This window comes from Talpa europaea (assembly GCF_964194135.1).
Source record: "Talpa europaea genome assembly, chromosome: 2".
NCBI classification, from domain to species: Eukaryota; Metazoa; Chordata; class Mammalia; order Eulipotyphla; family Talpidae; genus Talpa; species Talpa europaea.
The window spans coordinates 113,217,560-113,227,636 of record NC_140068.1 but is presented as its reverse complement, the minus strand read 5'-3'; positions in this window follow the sequence as shown (position 1 = coordinate 113,227,636).

Below are 10,077 nucleotides of genomic sequence, written 5' to 3'. Positions count from 1 at the left end.
GATTTTTTTTCAGTGATTTTCTCAAACTTTTTCATTAGTCTGACATATTATAAACTGTCTGCCCTTACATAAAACTCAGTATTAAATCTTTCCTTTTACACAACTCTAACCCCAGCTTACCTAAGCATGCTGGCCAGAAAAGAAGATACAAAAATCCTCTGAACTGCTAAAATAGATGGCACAAGATACATACGGTAAGGCTCCTACTTATGAGAACACTGGCCCATTACACATGCAAACAGAAAAATATATATAGTGGAACAGGAATACCGACAAAATGTCATGCAAAGGTGGTTACCTAGCAGTGTACCATGATTTTCTTTCCAGATAACATGAAAACTTAGACTATATTCTCAAATGTTAGCAATGGTTTTCTTTAGATAGGATTCCAGGTGATTTTAATTTCCTTCCTTTTGTCTGTCTGTGCTTTCTAAAATGGGCAATTTGTAAGACACAAAATTGGTGTAAAAAAAAATAAAGCCACAAGTTCCTCACTGTCTTTTCCTTTTAACACAACCCTATCAACTACAATTATCAAAACTAAAAACCCACAATAGAGTAACAGCATGAAAACATCAATCAGAAAAGAAACAGAAACGTAGTTGATTGACAAGGGATACAAGAGTCAGGAGAAATGACTTGAAATCTGGTATCAAGTTCAGTGGTCTCAGCTTCTTTCACAATAACCTTCGTTAAGACTGACAAGTCGTTAGGAAAAGGTCGTGCTAAGATGGTGTTTTAAGAATAGAATGGATGTGATGCAATTTCTAAAAACTACTTCACCGCCTGACCCAAATGCTTAAAGAGTCGTGCAAAAATAGCTCCTCCGATTTTACAAATCCTAGAATGTCCCCAGTGACCAGGGGATGTTGAGCTCCAGACAGCCTACGTCCTTTCTTATTGAAAGGACCGCCCCTGCGTTTACTCAAGTTTATTCACAGGAAAGGTTAGGATTCTTTTAAAATGAAAAATCCCAAAAGTTCTGACCAATTCGGGCCCAATTATTTTTAAAAAGAAAATTCGAAAGCATTAAAGGACAACTGAGTTCGATGGTTTATTTAAAAGCAGCATCTGATACGGTGCCTGTTGTCTAAGAACAACTTTCCCAGATTGCACTGCAACCGCAAACGCGTCCTCTTGGAATAAAAAAAACAAACAAAAAAAATACTGCACATTACATTCCCGCCAGGAAAGGTAAACACGCCGAGGTCCAAGACCCCAGGTCCCGCTCTCCCTGTGGTGCTTCACCTCTAGTACTGGAAACAACACGGAGGTTGAGACTAAGTGGTCCGAGGGAGGCAGCAGAAAAAGCCCGGGCGCTGGCCGGCCGGGGGGCAGTCGGCCGCCGTGAGGCCCCCCAGGGCCAGAGGCCGAGCGCCGGAGAGGCGGGCGGGGCGACCGGATGGAGACGGCGGGGCACCGGCTCGCAGCAAAGCGCCCCGGGACCCGGACGCCGGACACTTGCGCTGCCGCCAAGGCCGCCGCCGCCGCCAACGCCGGACGTGACGTCGGCTCCAGCCCGACGCGTGGTGCCGAGAGTGCGCGTGCGCCGAGAGCGTGCGCAAGCGCTCCACGCACGCCGCGGGGCTTGGATGCTCAGAGGCCGGGACCTTAAATCTGCAAGAGAGTGGTTGCCGCGGTTGCGTGTTTGCGCTCGCGTTTCTCCGTGCTCCCCACCGGTGGCCCCTGTGTCCTCGCTCCCACGACCCGATCCTAGTCCGGAACCTCTCGACCTCCTTACCCCCGCTGTCCCGGTGGCGCGTCCTGGCAACCTCTGTGCACACAGGAAGCCCTCGGCCCCGAAATAGTGCTTGGAGGACTGCGTGGGGGTCCCCTGCTTGGACTTTAGTGTTTTCATTTTTCTCCCGGTGTGTTGAAATATAGGAAGACCAGCCAAATGAGAAAAACAGAAGCTATAACAAGGAAATAAGCGTTGAATTTTGGCAGAAACTCAAAGGCAAGCAAAGGCGTGGGAAAGATTGATAGTGGGAAATAGGGGTAGTTTTCAGGTGTGCCCAGATTGGAAGTTGTCGGCCTGGGAAGCAGTCGGAAGGTTATACTTAGAAGTGGGGCATCCTGGGTGATCCCTTAAGTCATTGATTACCCCTGCAGTCAATGATTGAAAAGGGGCCGTGATTAGGCTTTCTCTGGTTGAGCGGGTGGTGGAAGGAGACAAATATTAGGGTAACTTGACAGCTATTAATCATGTCGTGGCCATCTGGGGCCAAATGTTAACAGTAACCGTTGTTTGCTTCCTGGGTTGTTACTAAAGCTAGCAATCTAGCTTCCTGCAGATCTGATTTATAGCGGGCGGGCTTACTAGTGATTCCTGGGGCAAGTTAGGGTTAAGTAGGCAGCTTCAGGGATAGTACAGACTGGGACTTTGGGAGAGATAAAGAGGCTGCTGAGATAAGGACAGTAAGTTCTAGGAGGGGCTAACCAAACATACTCCAGATGATACCAAACTCCGGTCTCTGTTTCCCTCAGCCAATGAAAGGAAACAGAGTTTGAGGAAAAGGAAAGTGGTTTAATTTGTCCACAAATGAGGAGGGCAGCAGACTCATGTCTGAAAGACAAGCGTCCTGCCCTTTGGCAGAGGGCAGGGGTATTTATACAAAGGGAAAAAAAAAGTGGAGATGGACAAGGGTCTGCAAAGGGGAGGGGAGAAGGGCTCGGCACTGAGAAAGGTGGGCACCAGCTTGTTTTTCTTCAATAGCTGACATTTAACTTTCTTGAAATTTGAAATGCAGGAGTGCTCATCTGTGAGACGCTCATAAAGATAAATCTATCAAACAAGGGGGAAATTGCAACAAATGGGGGAAAGATAAACTCTCAATCTTGTTAATGCCCATCAAAGACAAACCTGTCAGGAAATACGAGAAGACAAATTTGTTAATGCCTATCTAAGAGGCTGGTCATTTGTGACTGTATCACAGAGATGAGGTTAGAAATCCAGGAGGGCTAATGAAGGCAGTAAATTTTAAGGCTAAATTTTAAGCTAATGAGGACTGTAAAGAGATTGGATAGGGCAGGTAAAGGAGAAACTCTAAAATAAGAGCTGGGAAAATGGGCACATCTGCCTGGAGGAATGTGGTCACAGAGAGAGAGAGTCACAAAGTAGGATGAGATTCTAGAGTAGAGGAAAAAGTTTAAATACCCCTAGACATGGACCCATAATGGCTTTTTTACCCATCCCAGGTACAGCACACCGGGGAATTCTTGCTTTCCTCCTTTAAATAAACTGTTCTGTACTTTCTTGAATAAAGTATGCTTCTCTTTGCTTACTTGCCTAAAAAGTCTGTGAATTCCTTTTCATAGCTTTTTGGGACAAGAACCTGTGGTCTTTCAAGGCCTAAATTAACAGCACACACCAGCTTCTCTAGCCTGGGGTTTTCTAGGCAGGTTGCTCAGTTTGTGAGTCAAAATTACATTTTTATATATAATCCTAAGAGTATCTATTAATATGTTCAGCATCTGAGGTAAAACACTATAAAAATGTAAGAAAAATGGGCCTCCCTGGTGGCGTAGGGGTTAAGACACAACCTATGAAGCTATCTGCAGCCACTGCAGCACGAGTTCAATCCCTGGCCAGGGAGCTACCCACATGGCGCAGCAGACCTCTCATGTTGTAGAAATGAATTCTAGCCTTTTACCCAGGCAGAGGAAGAATAAGCAACACTTCAGGAATGGCGAGGTCAGGAGCAGCTTTATTACTTTATGCATGAAGTCCCAGACCTGGGTAGCCCCATAAGGTCTGAACACCTGTTTAAAGACCAAGGGTTCCTTTTACACACAACTGTGACCATATCTGTTACATTGATAACATCGTTTTTCAGCAGGCACAACCATTTTCAGCAAAGTCCCCAGACAAGGGGGGAAAGATGCAGGCATTTGGGGATGGCCTTGGAGAGACCAGCTTGGCCAGCTGCCCAACCTTGTAGGTAAGAGTGCTGAGGCCCTGACCATGAGTCTTGAAAGGGAAGGAGCTGTAAGTAAGCAAACTTGTTGATTATGCCTGCATTGGAGTGTTCATTGCACCTGGGCTGGAAGTACTACTGGAATCTTTATTTTAATTCATTTGCTCAATATATTTTCTCATTATTACCCCCTTTGATGCCCTTGTGAGTTATTTTTCTCACAGGGCATCACCTATATTTCTTTTTTTAAGGGAACCCCAATTATTACCACTATGAGGTGAGAGTCACCAGAACCCCGGGAAGGAGGAATCTTACTTGGTTGGCTGCTGCAGGGCCTCTTCCCTGCCATACAGATACCTTCTTGTGCAGTGGTGAGCAAGCCCACTAGTCTTTGCCAGTCCTGGAGCACTACAGCTGCCAAGGAGTCAAGTTGGCGTTGGAGAGCTAGGACTGATCTAAATGAGAGCATTAAAATTCGACTTGAGTCAGCCACCCGGACCTTTATGATGGATTTGAGGCACTCTTAACTCAGCCACTCCAGATGTAGTCAGCCGGCCCCTACAACTGGGATGGTCAGGGGGACTCTCTTAATCCGAATAGGGGATTTTAACATTGAAAGTGTATCTCTTTTAGCTAAAACAGACAGGCATCAAATTTACAACAAAGCACGATTGTTTGTGTGGAGTAACACATTGATACACTCCCTGAGTACAGTCCAGGTAAGTGCCATCTGTGTGGCACAGATCTTAGAAGTGAAAGTCAAAGGGTTTGTAGCATTTCCCACAGAGACACAGGACCTAGGATAAGATTCGAGGAGGAGTTAGATGATACCTTTGGAGGGAACAAACCTGGGTCAAGTATGACTCCCTCATACTGGGTAGGACCTGGCCCTAAGCAAATCCTGCAATCTGAAGCAAGAGCTGCATTTGAGTGGTTGAGAGCCATGTGTGTAGCACTGATTAGCTGGAACATAGGCGTTTGTTGGGAAGGACCAGAAGAAGCCTAAGGTGGTAGGAGACAAGAGAGCTCCCTTGTTCTTTGTAGCCCTTTTGTCAGGCTGGGTACAAACCCCGGCTTAATTGCAGTTACTCTGGGTTTGGGAGATAAGTTCTCACATACAGAAGAGAGGGTGAGGAACAGGTGGAGGATGATTCTGGCAAGCAGGCTCATTTTAGCAAACAGTTGAAAACAATTATGTCCACACACAGTATCAGGTAGCCTAAGGCAAGAAGAAGGCGTGCCTCCCAACCGTGGCTAGGCGGACTGCAAAGACAGTCACTACAGGAACAGTAAAAATAACAAGCAAGAGGTCACACGTGTAGAAGGTCCTCAAGCTTCTGCCGTGCGTAGACAGACCAGCTTCCCGAGTGTGGCCGGAGCAGGGCTTGATGTCTAACGCCGCCTTGGTGGGTTGATTCATTTGTAGCCTCAAGCAAAGGGGATTCTCCGGATCAGAAGCTGCTGTCCATCCGCTGGCTGAAGTGTCCTTTTTCTGGTTTGTAGGGCCCATTTCACTTCGGAGTGATGCACCCAAGGGGGTGGAACCTGAGACTTTTACAAAGGGGAAAAAAAAGGGGGGGAGGTGGAAAAGGGTCTGCAAAGGGGAGGGGGAAGGGATCAGCACAGAGATGGGTGGGCACCAGCTGGCCCTGCTGTTTGACTCCCTTCTTCTTGGATATCATTCCCCCATTTGATGCCCTTGTGAGTTTCTCACAGGGCATCACCTATATCAAACAAGGGAGGAATTGCAAGAAATACAGCAAAGACAAACTTGTTAACTGCATCATAATCCCCACTCTGTTATGACCTTCCATTTCTATGGGAGAAAGGGGCGTCGCATCTTCTGGCTGCTTGCTGCTGAATGGGGTCATCGTGGTGGTGGTAGGGTTTACTATGGAAGGCCTGCCCTTGCTGGTGCCACAGTTCCCGACATGCTATTAAGGCTTTGGTGACAATGTGGCAGCAATAAGTTATATAACATATCATAGTCCTAAATGTAATAGGGATGACTTTTCCCCTTCCTCAAGATGATGACATTTAGGATACAGCCCTAACTGAAGCGGGCCAGAGACTAATATAGTTACTAAGACATAATTTTTCTCTACTCTCATCCCAATTCTGTAAAATAGTAAACCAAATCTAATTTAAATAATTTTACCTATATTTGCATAAACTTACAGGGCAGAATAACCAAGCAGAATGTTGTTGGCTTTGTTGAAAACTCCACAGCCTGGAGTGAGCTTTTTAATATCCAGTCCATGCAGCCTTCATCAAAGTCACAGTCTTACCAGACTTCACCTGAGGTTGCTTTTCTCAAGGTTCCCAGGGCTTTTTCCAGGGTTTTCCAGTCCTGCCAATGGAGGCAGCTGCTCTCCTTTCATGGAGGTCTGAGGAAATTCGTAAGCAAGGTGACAGGTTCTTCTTAGCTCACTCTTCTCAGCTCAGCTCAGATTTTACTCCCAGAAGAATTTCAATCAAAGCCTTGTAACAAAACATGTTTAATTTTCTAGTTTAAGGAGAAATACATAAAATTCCCTATTGAGATTATGCAAAGACAGATATTGTCCTGAAGTACAAATATTGCCTACAAATTTGGGGGATGAGAAAAGAGAAAAGCAAATGTTCCAGTTTGCTCATAAAAAGATGCAAATTGCTACTTCTAAGATCATAGCCCAGTTTAACAACAAGTTTTCTAGAAATAAAACAAAACATTAAAGGCCAATATATTTAAAAAGTCATTAAATATTATACAAATCCCCATCAGTGTTCTTTTCCTGTGTATTAAGTCTTCTGTTGGTAATTTTTAAAAATTCAATTTGTTTAAGCTTAGTATGTCTTCTCAGTTCCAAAACATATCTATATTGTCAGACTCTTTTTGTGAGTTTCCTGAAGACAAAGCTCAGCAAATAACCTTTAGAAATAACAAAAACTTGAAAATGACCATACCTAAAATTATGGTTTAAGGCAAAATACAAGGGTGTTTGCTCAATTTTGTCACATGCACACACACATATATATTAGAATAATTAGAATCACCTGATAATATTATACTGGTACATACTAGATTTTAAAAATCTCATATATTTTAAAACACTTTAACCAATTTTTATTTATGCTGAAAGGTATAACTTGTCCCCTCAATTGCAATGTTTTTTCTATGAAGTTTTAACATCTCTAGATTGGTCCAATGTGTTTTAGCATTTCCCTACAAGGAAAAATAATTTATTAAGAGTCTGAAGACACATCAAATCATTTTACTGATCAAAAACTATTATTTTTGAAATTTGACTTCAAGAAAAATTTTGTCACAGGCTTAATAAATATATACAGATTTTTATAAAACAACACTAAATTACCCAGAGCGATAACTAGAGGGTTTTTTAAAGTAGATATATTTTTACAGTGCTCAACAATGCTGACAGGACTATATTTTCCAGTTAACCAAGTCTAAGGGTAAAAGAGAACCAAGATTGTAGATAGCCTAAACAGTTTTTAATTTGTCATCAAGAACCAGTAAAAGTAGTTTAAGAATACTTGAGTCTTTACTGCAAATGAAAAAGAAATTAAAGTTTGGCTTTTTATAAGTACACTACTGATAATAAACTTAAAATTTTTAAAACAAGTCATTCTAGCACATAGCATTTTCTTAAGATACTTCTATCAGACCTTCAACACTTTTTTCCTTCCTATTTTGCACCATTTTTTCAAAGACAGCCATTTTGTTTTGACACTAATTTTTCAAGACCTTTAACATATCTGTCTTAAATACATTTCTTTTTTAAAAAATGTTTTATTTTATATAATTCTTACATCATTTTTCATTTTTGCACAATGTATGCATTTTCATTTTGGTTATATTCCCCATACAATTGCACCCCCCCCCCTTATTTTGACCCTAGTCCTTCCTCTCACCGCCCTGTTCCCCTCCGCCTGCCCCCATTAGTGTCTCTCTGGTTTATAGTTGCTTGTTGATTTTGATTTTTACTTTGTATTAATTAGTCTTTTTCCTGGTCCCTTATTTAGGTTTTCTAAATTCCTGCTATGAGTGAGACCATCCGGTATTTTTCTTTTTCTTTCTGGCTTATTTCTCTGAGCATGATCCCTTCTAGCTCCATCCATGTTGCTGCACACTGCATGTGTTTATCTTTTTTGATTGCTGAGTAATATTCCATTGTGTATATGTACCACATCTTCTTGATCCAGAAACCCCACCAACTGGGAGAAAATTTTTGCACACAACACTAATGATAAGGGACTGATCACAAAAATCTACAAAGAGCTGATGAGACTCAACAAAAACAAAGAAAATAATCCAGTCAAAAAATGGGCAGAAGAGCTAAGAAGAAACTTTTCCAAAGAAGAAATGCAAATGGCCAACTGGCATATGAAAAAATGTTCAACATCACTTGTAATCAGGGAAATGCAAATCAAAACTACAATGAGATACCATCTTACACCAGTGAGAATGGCACATATTAAAAAAACTAGCAACAACAAATGTTGGCAAGGTTGTGTAGAAAAAGGAACTCTCCTGCATTGCTGGTGGGAGTGCAAACTGGTCCAACCACTATTGAGAGCTGTGTGAAGATTCTTTGACCTACTAAAGATAGAGCTTCCACATGATCCAGCAATTCTACTCCTAGATATTTACCCAAATGACACAGAAACATTAATTCCAAAGGGTACCTGCATAACTATGTTTATAGCAGCACTATTTACAATAAGCTATGGAAACAACACAAATGCCCAAAAATTAAATACATTTCTTAACACACCTCACTTTATTTGCATTTAGAGTTACAACACTCTAGTTTTTAATTTTTAGATTGTAAGACCGTTGTGGCAGGGTTTCATCTTTATTTATGCCCGCAGGCCAAGAAAAGACCTTTTTCCAAAGTCTGAGCCCCCTCCAAGCAATTAGGCAACAGAGCATCCATTGCCCCAGCAGGGGCACATTCGCACTGTAACACAAGCAGGGAGTATAGAAGCAGGAGATTCCCAAGAGGTCATCTGGGGCACACAAGTCAGGCACCTGGCCAGAGAAAGCCCATCAGTCACTCTCTGAAACTTTTATTCCACATCGAGACGTTGTCCCAACATAATTTCAGCTAATTAACAGGTCAGTCTCACATTTTTCACTGCAAGACATTGTAAGAGCTGTTATGCTATTATACCTTTGTACTGGATAACTCATACATAAACACGTTTTATTATTATTTTTTTAGGTAAGATGACAATAAAGTTTAGTTTTCCTACAATAAGAAGCAAAAATACACCAAAAGCTCATTAAGTAGTCAACAAATTTTCATTATTAAACTTAGTAGATCCTTAGTTTTATGGGAGAAATATACCACCATTTAAATAATGATGAAAAGAACAGATTTAAGATAGAGATACCAGGGCCTCCCTGGTGGCGCAGGCAGTTGAGCGCCACACTGTGAAGCTGTCCGCAGCCTCTGCAATGAGGGTTCAATCCTGGCCGGACGGGGAGAAAACCACATGGCACAGCAGACCTCTCCTGTAGCACCCGCTGCTCCCCTCAGCAGTGTATTTCATTAATCTGCCTGTTCTGTTTCCTGCTCTGTCTCTGGTGAATCCTATCGCCCTCCAGCACATCTGGCCTGTACCCCGGTTGTTGTATAAATAAATAAATAAATCTTAAAAAATAAAGATAGAGATAGCAACTGTAGCTTTAGTTTTTCTTAGGATATTAAGTTCAGAGTTATGAATGAAACAATTTCATATAGCAGAGGTTTTTTTGGCTAGGACAAGGGAAGGAAAAATCAATTAAGGTGCTTACCTGGGGAACAAAGGGAAGAAGTAGTGGGTTAGTCTTTTTAGAAAACAATTTTATAAAAAGAAGTCCAGGTATAAACAAAACCACATTTATCCACATTTATCTCTGTTAACAAAGACCAGGTCAATAACTCTTTTTGACTACTCCAAGTTTTTTTTTTTTTCTTTTCCCCAAATAAACACATTTAAACATACAATAGAACTATTAACTCCCAACATTATAAATTTAAGACATGAAATGCTTCAGTTAAACTGTTATAGGGCAGCCCCGATACAAAACAGGGTGCCTGACTGTGGGTCCTCACCCGCGGGCTTTAAAGGACTTATCAATACTCTACTGCAGGCACACACGAAAGGTTAATAA